Source organism: Talpa occidentalis, unplaced genomic scaffold (genome assembly GCF_014898055.3).
Source record: "Talpa occidentalis isolate TD23 unplaced genomic scaffold, MPIMG_talOcc4v2.1 talOcc4.14, whole genome shotgun sequence".
In the NCBI taxonomy this organism is placed as follows: Eukaryota; Metazoa; Chordata; class Mammalia; order Eulipotyphla; family Talpidae; genus Talpa; species Talpa occidentalis.
The window spans coordinates 73,516,538-73,529,074 of record NW_023601433.1 but is presented as its reverse complement, the minus strand read 5'-3'; the positions used below and the strand labels follow the sequence as shown (position 1 = coordinate 73,529,074).

At 50.2% G+C, this 12,537-nt stretch overlaps 1 long non-coding RNA gene across 2 annotated transcripts in view; it reads left to right on the top strand.

Annotated features, from left to right (window-relative positions):
• Positions 1–2,931: 2,931 nt before the first annotated feature.
• The window catches only part of LOC129145793 (uncharacterized), a 37,030-nt gene continuing 27,424 nt past the window's right edge, over positions 2,932–12,537 (top strand). Inside the window, exons 1-3 of one of the 2 annotated variants that reach the window (XR_008551857.1) lie at positions 2,932–3,125; positions 4,267–4,433; positions 12,034–12,098. This is a non-coding gene — a long non-coding RNA (uncharacterized LOC129145793). Of the gene's footprint in view, positions 3,126–4,266; positions 4,434–12,033; positions 12,099–12,537 lie in introns of those variants that run through there. The other variant, XR_008551856.1, reaches the window with a different exon arrangement.

Genomic DNA, 12,537 nt, shown 5'->3' with positions numbered 1-12,537 from the left:
CTGTCCTGTCTGCAGGCCTCTGTGCAATGCTGGGCAATACTGGCCCAGAGCTGAGTGTGTGGGGTACAGCAAATCTCCAGCAGCAAATCTCCCCTTTTCCTGAGGGAACTTGGGTTCCAGGGATGCAGCATAGATTCAAAGTGAGCTGCCCCAGTAGGAGCCATCCCCAAGGAGAGGCATCCCCTCCAGATCTGAGCTAGTTTCTATAGTAGTGAGGACAGTGGCTGCAGGAACAGGGGGCAGGGGCCGTGTTCTCACTCTGTGCCCTGCCAGAGCTGGGCCCTTGCTGCATTCTCTTATCTAATCCATAACATTCCAGTGAGGTGAAGCCAATACCCCATTTTACAGAATGAGACTAAGGCTCAGAGAGTTCAAATGACCTGTCCAAAGTTGCACAGCAGGGGGCAACTGGGTGGAGTAAGACACAGGGGACTCTTCTGCCTCCCTCTTACTGGAGGTTGACTGTTGATCCACCCTCCCCAAGAGCTGCCTCTTAGGGATCTTGTTGCAGGGCTCCTGCCCCAGGTCCGACACGCACAGCGAGAGTGTGACTAGCTCAGGCTGCACTTACATAACATGCCCGCGCCCAGCCAGACCCCAATCAAATGCGGGTGATTTATGCTATAACAAGCCACTGTGTGTGTTTAATCCCGAGGCTGTGATGACCGCAGCTTCAGCCTGATTTATGAGGCTGTTGGATTTTTATATGAAAATCACTACCTGAAAATATCCTGGTCCTCCTAGTTTTGATGGCATCGGGCTATTTGCTAGAGGGGCACTGAGACAAAAGGGCCTCTAGGGGTGGTGAGGGAGATTGCCTGGGATGGCAGGCGATGTACAATGGGGAGGCCCACACCCCTCTGGGGACACATGTATGTATATGCCCTCACAGCACATGTTCACACCACACACACACACACACTACAGGCATGTACACATGTGCATGAGGGAATTCACTGTCATGCATGTGTGCTCATGCTTACACCCAGCTTCAAAACACTCACACATGTATACGCATGTGCACACACACTCATGGTGACCATGGACTACCTAGCCTTAGTGCATATGCACGTTTGAACAAACACACACAAACACACATATATCCAGCAAACTTGAACCCACACACTCACAGGTGCTCATACCTATGCTCACACACACATGCTCCTCTGATACATGTACACAATCACACACATGTAATATTCATGTCACACATACTGACCCTGGCTTTGGTCAGTCAATCATAGCTGTCCTGATTCTTCCTCTTCTTAGCTGTGTGACAGTGGGTAGATGTTTAACTCTCTGAGCTTCCATCTTTCCATCTATTCAAAATGTGACCCGAGGGCCTCCCTGGTGGCCTAGGGGTTAAGTCTCAGTGCTATCACCCCTATGGCCAGTGTTTGATCCCCGGTCAAGGAGCTAACCCATATGGCGCAGCAGACCTCTCCTGTCTTCGCCTGCTGCTTCTCCCCTCAGCAGTGTATTTCAGTAGATCTGCCTGTTCTACTCCCCACTCTGTCTCTGGTGAATCCCCCTCTCTGAACTTCTGGCCTGTACCCCGGTTATTCTACACACACATATGCACAAATAAATCAATCAAAAGGTGATCTTGGAGCTGGCTCTTAGAGTGACTATATAATTAAGGGAGGCAGCATCAATGAAGAGCCTGGGGTCTAATAGGGCTCAGGAAATGGTGACTCTTAGAACCAATGGTCCGATCTCTATGAGCCAGGACTGGATGGTTCCACTGCTTTCTGTTTTGCTGTTCAGGCCTCATCAGGTCCGTCTTCTGTGTCTCCATATATACCTCGCACTCAAGCTATCTTGATTTATTTATAGTTTCCTGAGCCTGGTAGGACTTTCAGGCCACCAGGCTTGCTTAGAGAGCCCTTCCCTTACATCTCTGTGAAAAACTCTTATGCATTCTGTAAAACCCAACCTAGGTGTCATCTCTACAAGGAGGACCTCCATGAACCCTCCACTCCTCTCCATAAATCCCTGCCAGTGCCTGTCTCTCCCTGTCAATCTCCAGTGATTGGTATATGATAATTATCCAGTCACACTCATTCATAAGAGATTAGCAAATGAATCTCTTATCGGGATAACGCTCTTTTAAGTTATATGACCAATGGCAACTGTAATGGTTGATATCAGCTGCCTCGTGATGGGTCCTGTGCTAAATATATTATCTTCACTGTCTCATTAAATACCCCCACCAAGTCCATGAGGTAGGAACTCCGATCATCCTATCTTATGGAGAAGCAAGCGAGGCAAGAAGAGGTGAGGTGGGAGGCCAGCCGGGTCACTGACAGAGGAGCTGAGTCTGATACTTGCTGGACTACAGTGCTCGAGTCTTAGCTACATCCCATGGGGGATGCATAGACGAATGACTGAATGAATAAATGAGTGAGTGACAAGTTGTACCAGTGATGAATCAAGTAAACTGGCAAGTGCAGCAAGCAATGGTTACCTTCCCTTGTCACCCACCCATGAATTGGCCCAGTACAAGCCCTTCAATGCCACCAACCCCAAGACAGAGGCTGCAGCCCCCTCCCTGGCCAGGTGGCCCAAGAATCCCTGGACAGCTTGATTTCCTGACAGCCCCTGACTTTCAGCTCCTTGCATTTGTCTAGGCACAGTGAAGTCCAGGTCATGGGTGTGTGTGGGACTGAACTCTGGAGGCACATTTGTCTGGGTTGCTTGTGAGCGGGGACAAACCTGACGTCACCCCAGTGCCCACCCTTCCTGCAGCTGATGGACAGAAACCTATCTGCAGTGGGTTAAACCCCTTTGGCCCTGGCTGCATCCTCCCCTGACCTGCAGCAAGAGGGAAGTAGGTCAGCGGGAGCCTCCCGCCCTCCACTGTGACATTGGCCTATAATTCATATGGGGGAGGCTCGGGGTTTATTTTGACTACAGAGTTGTAAGCTCCAGGATTCGGGTCTGTGAGTGCTGTCCTGACAGATAAATTGGTTGGAATTCAATTGTCTGTGACAAGAGGGCTAGCTTCCTCGATTGCTGTCTGCCTGGGACTGCGAGGAGCTTGGGAGGCCAGAGCTTGCTTGAGAACTGCTTCTGCTAGTTCCCTGCCATGGAGCCTCCCACCTCCAGCAAGAGATGGGGAGTAGGTGAGGAATGGAGCCTCTTGGGGAGAACGTGATACTTGGTGACTTGGCGGCTATCTTGCTGTGTGACCTTGGGTAAATCTTGTTCCCACCGTGGGCTCAGACTTCCCTATTTTAAAATGTGAGAGCTCATAGTCTCTCCTCTAGCCTTCTTTCCTCCCTCTGTGCCCCTTCCCTGCCTGCCTCCCTCCTTTCTCCTGTCCTTATAGACCTTTGTGAAATTCCTCTGTACACTGTACTGGGTGCTAAGAGTACGGTAAGACTTGCAGGGCCTAGTCCTCAAGGTAAGCACTCATTCATTCATTGATTCCACAAATATTTATTCAGCACCAGCTTTGTGCCTGGAGCTGGAAACAGCAGGGAACTGGGAAGATAGGGCCCTTGCCCTCCTGGAGCTCCTGGTTCAGGGGAGACATTAATCAAATCGACCCATCAATGCATTCACGATTCCACATCATGCTGGGTGGTTAGAAAGTAAAATCTTAAAGAGAAAGGACTGGGATAAAAGAAAAGCAGGGAGGCCCATCCAGAGGGGGTGATCTGGGAAGCTTGCACAGGAGGAAGTATTTGGGTTGAGTGGCCATGGGTGAGTTTGGGCTGAGGAGCTTCTCAGTGGAGGGGACGGCTTGCACCCAGGCTGGGACTATCTCTCCATGAGGGTGTCCTGGCTGTTCCAGAAGGAGTTTGCCTCCTCGGCCACCCCAGTCTGTCTCCTGCTTAGTCCATCTGAGAAGACTATACACTTTGGCTTGGTAGAAAGAGTCAACCATTCTTTTCAGCTTCCTCCTTGAGCTCACTATCCCCCTGTCATATTACAGAATAAGACAAATATTTGAAGAAGCAAGACAGATATCACAGGAAGTAAAAAGTAGGCTTAGGGTGTGGTGAGATGGTCTGGGGAAGGCCTCTGCAGGACTGCTCGGCAGGGGATGAAGAGGCCGGGGCCTGCCTGAATGGGGTGATACGCCCACCAGGGCCTGGTTTCTGCATCTGTAGAACGGGGAGCACTGCTGATTGGGTGCCCTTTCACCTGCAATCACCTGCTTGCTGAGTAGGGCGAAAGGTTCCTGGCATAGGTGACTTCTAGAAACAATGAGGGAGGATTTTCAGCTGTGCTTCACACAAGCTTTTATTTGAACCCCAGATGTGACTCTCTCAGGCTGGTTGACCGAGCTGCTCTAAGGCCCTGTTTATCTCCAAGCCCCAGATTACCTCACCCATGAAATGCCAACCATGAAGGGGCATGGTCAAGATGAAGCAAAAGGACACAGCATTTGCCAAAGGATTGTTTGCATTTCTGCAGTGAGTGAGGTAGGAGATGAGCAAAGTTTCTGTTTTTCATATATGTGTTATTTTGGTCCATATCAGACACAAATCTAATGGGTGCCTCCGACCAGTGGTTTCATGCATGCTATTGCTTCAAATGAGACTGAGGTTGAAATAAATGAATCAATGAGGAAAACAGACGAGTAGTAGAAAGGGGATTTTGGAGGGGCAGAAATGGAGAGAGGACAAAATTATAAAGTACCTCGCATCCTCCAGGGGCCTCCAGGATGGGCTCTGGCTGTGAAGGGATGATGATGTGATGTGATGATGGTGATAGTGATGGTGACAATGATGACGGCTTTAGTTGCTGACATGACCCTCTCAGGTGTTACTGCTGGTTCCTTTGACTAATTTGTTGTGTGACCATAGGCAAGGCCCTTATCCTCTCTGGATTAGGACTCACCCACTTGGTGATCTCAGTGGACAATGATGCCCTGCAAAGGCCTACAGTCCCTGGGCCTGTGCATTTTACCAAGGTTCGAGTGACAAGGCCTTGTTGAGGCCACCTCTATCTCTAAGCTCTTGGGAACCTTCTAGTATAAACAGGCAGGCAGAGTCTAACAACAGAATTAAAACTTGGCAGGGCCTGGCCCCTGCCTCACACCCAGAGGTGACACAGGCACAGTAGTGCTCCTGTCAAAACTGGGTGATTTTTGTACCTGCCCCAAAGGCCATGTTTGTTCTTTTTTCGCTTTGGGAAGCAGGGAGGTCAGGAGGATACTGGGAAGAGGGTGTTTGCTGAGGCAAGTAAATATCAGGTGAGTGGTGGTAAAGGCCACCGGCTGGGGCTGGATGGAGGGCACCCTCCAGCTGGGCCAAAGGTGGCTGCTTCAACTCTTGGGCCTCTACTCCAGAAAGTATGTTTAAGCAGAGAAACAGTTAAGATAGGAGAGGCAACCATTAAACTGCTCTGCCCAAACCAAAGTCATGTCTTACCGCCCTTTTCAAGAAGCAGGGATAGAGAGGAAGCAGGTCAGATTTAAGGGTCAGAGTCTTGGATTCAAATCCTATCTCAGTAGCTATGTGATTGTGGGGTACAGTATCCTGCCACGCTGAACCTCAGTTTCCTCTTCTGTAAACTGGAGTGAACCAAACGCAGCTGAGAGACTAGAAGGGGAGCCAGCCTTGGGTGGCGGTGCTAAGAGCAATGCCCAGGGCTTGTGAGTCAACTCGTGAAGCCCATCCCTTGCTTGGGTAAACAGTAGGCACTTACTAGTGTCAGCTCGTGCCTTGTCTTGAAGCTTGAGATCTCTCTCTCTCTCAGGGATCTTCAAAAAGAGGCCATGATGTCATATAGCTGCAGGAAAGGGTAGCCCATGCAGAAGGAAGGGTATGTGCGAAGGTCTTTTGGTTCAGTTCCTTTATACACTACCCATGTAGGTAATTTCATTATACCTGCATCAACGTCATGTCACCGACGTGTTTCTTTAGTGCTGACAGTTTTATTTCCTTTATTTCTTTTTCCTTGACTTCCTCCACCCCTCCCCCTCACCTCAGACCACCCTCCCAACCAGGTCACCCAAGTTAGCAACCTAATCTTAATTCTCTTCTAATTGCCACATGTGCATGTCATAATCAGACATGCACAAATCCATATGATTGATACTCCTTTTATAGCACCTGGTTCATATTGCAAACACTTTTCTCCACCTTGCTTTTCCCTCAAATGCTCCCTGGGAAGCTCTTGAGCTGGTTGGTACAGTTCTTCTCCTCTCTCCTGGACTGTGTAATATGCTGTGGCATGGAAGCAGCCCTGTGCATTTTGTGACTGCGGGCATTAGTCTGATTTTGTCTTTTTCATCTTTTTGCCACTAGAAATAATGCTGCAGGAAAACATTCTTGAGTCCACGGTCTTAAGTGCTAGGCGTTTGTTTCTGTGGGAGAAATTCCCAGGAGGGGGATTTGCCGGGCCCAGAGGTAGAGTTTACATTTTCAGGGATGTAGCACGATTGCTTTTCTAAAAGACTGTAGCACTTTACATCTCCAGCAGTGATGACGGAGAAGGTGTTTTTTCCCCAGTTTAGTGGGGGTCACTGCTTCTAGCATCTGGGGGTCCAGGATTTAGGTTCTCCAGAGCCCTCTCTGCCTTCAGAAGCGGGAATGGGTTAGAGAGATGTGAAATGCATGATTTTTTTTTTATTGGTATCTGCTGGATTGTGAACTCCATAAAGGTAGAGTTTGGTCTATCTTGTTCATCTTTGGATGCACATCATTGGTTGCCTGACAGTGGGGTGGGTGGATGGTGAAATAGGGGAGGATTGGTGGATGAGCGGATGGATAGATGGATGGACGAATGAATGGATGGACATATGGAAGGAAGGAAGGATGGATGGATGGATAGATGAATGGATGGATAAATTTTGATAACAAGTCATGAGATTTGGGGTTCCCACAACCAGTTCTGAATATGAGCAATGTAAAAATTCAGTAAGTTATCAATTCCTCCCTTCACATTGAGAAATTTGCAGGGAGGCAGGAAATGTGTGTCTGAGAGGCGAATGTGTGAGCAGTTGTGGACACATGGACAGAACATTTGGTTCACCCAGTCCCGCCAATGCTGACTTGAGGGTCTTGGATAGAACACCGAGCAGCTGCACTCCCAATACCTCCACTGCCTGGAGCCCACATTCCATGGGGGAGGGAGGTCTGCGGAAGGCTAGAGCTGAGGTTCCCTGTGGCGGGCCTGGCTATGTGAGGAGCTGCTGGAAAGATGTTTCTTCTTAAGATCTGAGAAATAACCAATATTTACTTACTGAGCCCCAGAAACCATGCCTTATACCTCATCATGCCCACAACAACCCCATGGGCAGCTACTGCTGTTTCACAATGTATACAGGGGCTCAGAGAGGTTGGTTTGCGGTCACACATTGAGGAAGTGAGGAGCTGATCAAACCTCAGCCATTGCTTTTGTCCACTGCTCTTTGCTGTTTTTCTGAAGTCCCTCAATGGTCTCCCACATTCCCAGGAGTAATTTAAACTCCTCCATTCCATTTGGGCCTTAACCTACCTACTGGGCAGCCCCAGGTGACCTCCTTCAGAGGGCCAGGCTGCTGTGACCTCTCACAGGAACCAGGAAGGGGGCCTGTGGTTGTGGAATGAGAAGAGCCATGGTCTTGCTCTGGCTCCGCTACTTCCCAGCCTTAAGGGCCCCCCTGCAGGCTGGGTTTATGTCTGTCCTGGCACGGAGGCTGTGAGGAGCCTCCAGGTTGCTGCATTCTTGCAAGGGCTATAATTATTCCTGACTTGATTCAGAGAGGGCCTCTCGCCCTGCAGGAGTTAGAACCTGGCTCTGTGAAGCTTTCAGGTCACCTTTCCGATGGCCCCATTGGGCAGAGCAGTGAGACCACAGTCCCCCCCAGTTCTCTCCCAGGCTTTCTCCTGGACCATGCACTCACCCCTCCTTGCTTCTTCCTGCTCCTTATCTTGGGTAAGACTACACCGAGATCCGCCCCCAATCCTGACTGCCTTTGGCTTTGGCTGACTCTTGCAGTTGAGGACCTTCAGCTTAAACACCAAAGCAGGAATGTGCTTTCCGTGTTCATCCTACACTCATTCACTCAGTCTATCATTTTATAAGTGCTCATTAATGATATACTCTGGGCCAAGTACTACGCTAGGAACTAGGATCATGGCAATAAAAAATCCTCAGATAATTCTGATGGAACTTATATTGTCAACAAAAATGAAAACGTTATAAACAGAACCTGGGCATTTTTCAACGTTTATTCAGTGTGGTCCAAAGCCTGAATGAATGTGTAGGGGCCGATTCAGCTCGATAGTGAACAGATTTGTGCGTACACGCGATGGGGAATGAGCTCCCTGTCACCGGAGGTTGCAAACAGATCCTGGACAACCCGAGGACGTGGCTCCTGGCATCTGGGAAGGGGCTGGGCCCCTCCCGGCCGCGGGGATCCGTGACTGCAGCCTGGACCCTGGCCAGGATCCCCTCCCATGGAATCGCCCCAAGCCTGGTGGCCCTGTGCCCGTTTGTGCTCAGGCTTCCCCGCTCCCAGCGTCACACTGGTTTCTGGCTCCTCAAACTTGTCAGGTTCTGCCAGGCACCCCTCATCCTCAGGGTAGGAGGGGCCCCTCCCTGCGTGCCTCCTCCTGGGCCCGTCCTGTTTATGAGGCTGTTGTGCGGGGTTGCTGGGACGACGCTGGATCTGCGCCCCACTCCAAGCCCACCGACTTTTTCCCTCTCCACACTGTTTGGACCCAGCAGCTGCTCCTGTCTCCTGTCTGGGCGGGTCCCTTGGGTGGAACCCCATCGATGTGAGTGTTTGCAAGCACCTCGAGCCCAGAAGAGCTCTGGGATTTTCCTTTCAGCTCTTGCCGAGGACCTTCTTCCTGGCTGTGCAGTATGGAGTAAAACCCAGGTTCTGCAGCCCAGATGTCTGGGTTCGAATCTTGTCCCCATCCGCTGCCATCTTCATTGTCCCCCTGGAGAAGCTTGGCATGGGGCCCCTGGGGCCTCTCTGCGGCTATCTGAACTATGACAAAGCCTTTGCCTCTCTGAGGGATTCTCCATGGGCTTGGGCCATGAGGAAGTCCTCCCTGGATGAGGGAACAGAGCCTAGGGTGCCTCGCCCACATTTCCACCCTCGTGGGTGATTCCTGGGGGAAGGAGGTGCATCCACAGTGACTTGTGGGCTCCTTGATTCCCTAAGATGCTCTCGACATCCCTGCCGTCCCCTTCTTGTCATCTAGTCCTACTCCTGACGTGGGGCTGGTGTCCAGGACGCCTTGTCCTCCAAAGACCCTCTCTCTCCTGGCCCCTGGGGGACCAGTGTCCCCTCGCCCTGCCTTCAACAGGACTGGAGATTTACAAAGAGCCCTGAAATGGGAGGTGGGGTACCATTTGGCTTTCACTGGGTCACATCCCTTCGCCCCTTCTCTGAGCCTTTGTTTCCTGCCCAAGGTTTAGATTAGGTAAAATCTATGCTTTTAGAGAATTCTTTTTCTTTTATTTGCATCGACATTCTTCCTCTGAATGAAATCTTAGACGGAACAGCATAGTCAAAAGTGGGGGCAGACCAGGACACGGGTGGGGATCTAGAAAATTCCTCCGAAGAGACAAAAGCAGGGTAAAGGGATGGCAAGGAAAGAAAGGAACCAACAAGATTTTGGGTCACCTCCCTAGACCCCTTGTCCTATCAAAACCCGCCTTGCCCTCACCCCTTTCCCTCAGGTTCCTGTTCCTTGTTTACAGCAGCCTGCGTGGCTGGCTTTACCAAGGCAGATGGCTTTGTGTTGGACCAGGGGCTTCCCAGAGACTTTGAGGGGAGAGTACAAGGGTGAGCCCACGAAGAGCTGGGGCCCGGCAGCTCTGAGGGGTGGGTGGGTCTGTGGCGGAGACACGAGCAGTTCCTTCCCAGCACCGCGCAGCACGTTTTGTTTATATCAGGAGGTTTTCTGACTTCACAATGAGAGTATTTTGGGAAAAACTGTCTCCTCTACATCTGGATTGGGGTAGGGACCAGCTGTTGCTCTTGTCTCTGCATTGACGTTGTTGTCACGCGTGGGGACGGGCGGCCAAGTGCTGGGGCGGGGGCCGGAGTGTTTGGCATTCTCTCTCCAGCTGCTCCCCTGCGTCCTCTGGTCTCCTTGGAAGACTCTGGCCTAGGCATCAGGCCCCAGTGGCTCAGGCCCAAGGGTTTGGATCCTGGCTCCCATTCATTCACTGTGGGGTGTTCGGTGAGTGATACATCCTAGTGAACCCCAGATTCTCATCTATAAGATGGGGGCAGGTGTATGAGATTGTGCTGCAAGACATTTGGGGCTCAACGGCAGGGTGGGCACTTTGTCTCCTCTGTCCTTTGGGTTTCTGCTCACAGTGCACATGGCCACACATGCACACTTCCCCTAAACACACACACACACACACACACACACACACACACATGCACTCAATCCGATTCAGCCCAATGAGTGTAGTTTGAGCAGGTCTTGCTAGGCAACTGTTCCAACTCTGAGAAAGGAAGACTTCTTGGAGGAGGTGTCTTTGAGCCATACTGCTTAGTCCTGTGCTGCTAGAATGGAACCCCCAGCTGAGCTGTCCTCCAGGGAGCCTGCCTCAGGGAGCAAACAGGACACTGGCTGCGTGCTCGCGATGTGCTCACATCATGTGCTGCTGGCTGTGATGTGTACACGTGTGCTCTCTCTCACACACAGGATTCCACAAGGTTGATAGGATTATCCTTACTGTACAGAGGAGAAGAACTGAAGCTCAGCTCTCATGGCCAAAATCAAAGAGCTGGGGTGGGGGCCTCCTGGGTGGCATAGGGGTTATATCTCAGTGGTATCACGCTCTCACAACTGTGGCCTGAGTTTGATCCCTGGCCAGGGAGCTGATCCAACTGGTGCAGCAGACCTCTCCTGCCTTGCCTGCTACTCCCCTCAGCAGTGCATTTCAGTAGATCTGTCTGTTCTGCTCCCCACTCTGTCTCTGGTGAATCCTCTCACTACCCCCATGCCTCTGGCTTATACCCCAGTTCTACTATGCATAAATAAATAAGTAAATTTAAAAAATCAAAGAACTGGGGAGCTAGAGTTGCATTCGGAGTGCCAAGTTCATGGTCTGATTTGCGGGAACCCTCAAAGTGTGAAGGTGTTAAGTAAGTGCTCAATAAACAGTTGTGGAAAGTATGAAGCTTTTGTAAGTGTTCAATAAGATAAAACATTTAAATGGGCTATTGCACAATAGCTGCTTAATAATTGATCATATCACTTGATGTGCTCGTAACAGTGTCCAGAAAATAATACACTTAATAGTCATATGGAATATTACTATAAGCTATTTATGCTGATTTAAGATCTGCAATAACAAACATTATGCTGGGCATCTGTTACATGCCAGATGCCATGTCTGGTGCTTTATAGGTCTCATTCTCATTAAATCTCCCCTCACAACCCAAGGAGGGAGCACTCCATCACCCCATTTCACCGAGGACAAAACTAAGGTTCACAAATGCCAAGACATGTTCTCAATTTTGCAGCTAAGAAAGGGGGAAGATTTGAACCGCGTTCCTCTGTAGAATATCCAGGGGCTGTATTTCCAACCTTGGTCCCTCCTGGGTCATCTGGATGGTTTTGCCTCCTCCAAATAAAGTTTACGTTAATTTGCTTAACAAAGATCTCACCTTCAGCCTCAACAACAACATCCATGACTTCTTAGGTTGGAAGCAGTGATATTTTTAATACTTATTAAAATAAATATTTGGGAATTACCCCAAAAAAGTTGTTTTTCCCCCATCCCCATCTCTTAGCCACTGGAGTGTTAAACTGCATTTATTAAACTCTATGTGGGACTTAATAATTCAGTTCAAGGATCTTATTTCATAAGGAGCCACAGAGAAGTTCAGTGATTTGCACAAGACCAACAGCAAGCACAATTTGGGTCTTCTAAATCACAGGCTGGGGGCACCACCTGCCCCTCAAACAACTGTGCATATCAGAAGGGGCAAAGTTCCCTTGGGCACCTGGTGACACTGTAATGTGACCAGGCCTGGCTTCATGGCTGCCGTCGCCACTGCTATTAGTCCCCGGAGGCACCTTTTCAGGCTTACCTTCTTGTTCCCTCTTTCAGGTTGAGGGAAGTGAGGATCTGAGGGCTAAAGCAATTCTCCAGAGGACACACAGCAAGTAGGGGCTGAAGCTGGGATTTGAACTCCAGGTCTGGATATTGCATAATGCAGTTAAGGATTCATGGGCCCAGGGGAAGGCTGCTAAGGACTGGGGAGGGAGATGCAGTGGACATGGGGCAGCTGGGGCCCTTCAGTTTTGGGATCGACCAACTTCCTTTGCTTCCCAGTCTGAAACGTAGATACTGCTGTACCTTCCTGCTTTCTGGAATAGATTTAGGTTGTAGGGGCCTTGCTGAAGTTGACGTGCTGCATATTTTTAACCGGGAGAAGAATGTCCTGGCCCTTCCGAGCCTCCCGCCAGCCAGCCTACCTCCTTGGGACCTGGAATGCAGCTTGCTTCCTGCCTTCAGTAGCCTCTCATTTTCTCTCCAGCCCAGCAGCCCCGTCTTCTCAAATCGAGACGGCAAAAGGTCTTGGGAATTTTCGTAAAACTCCTAAATCTGGCT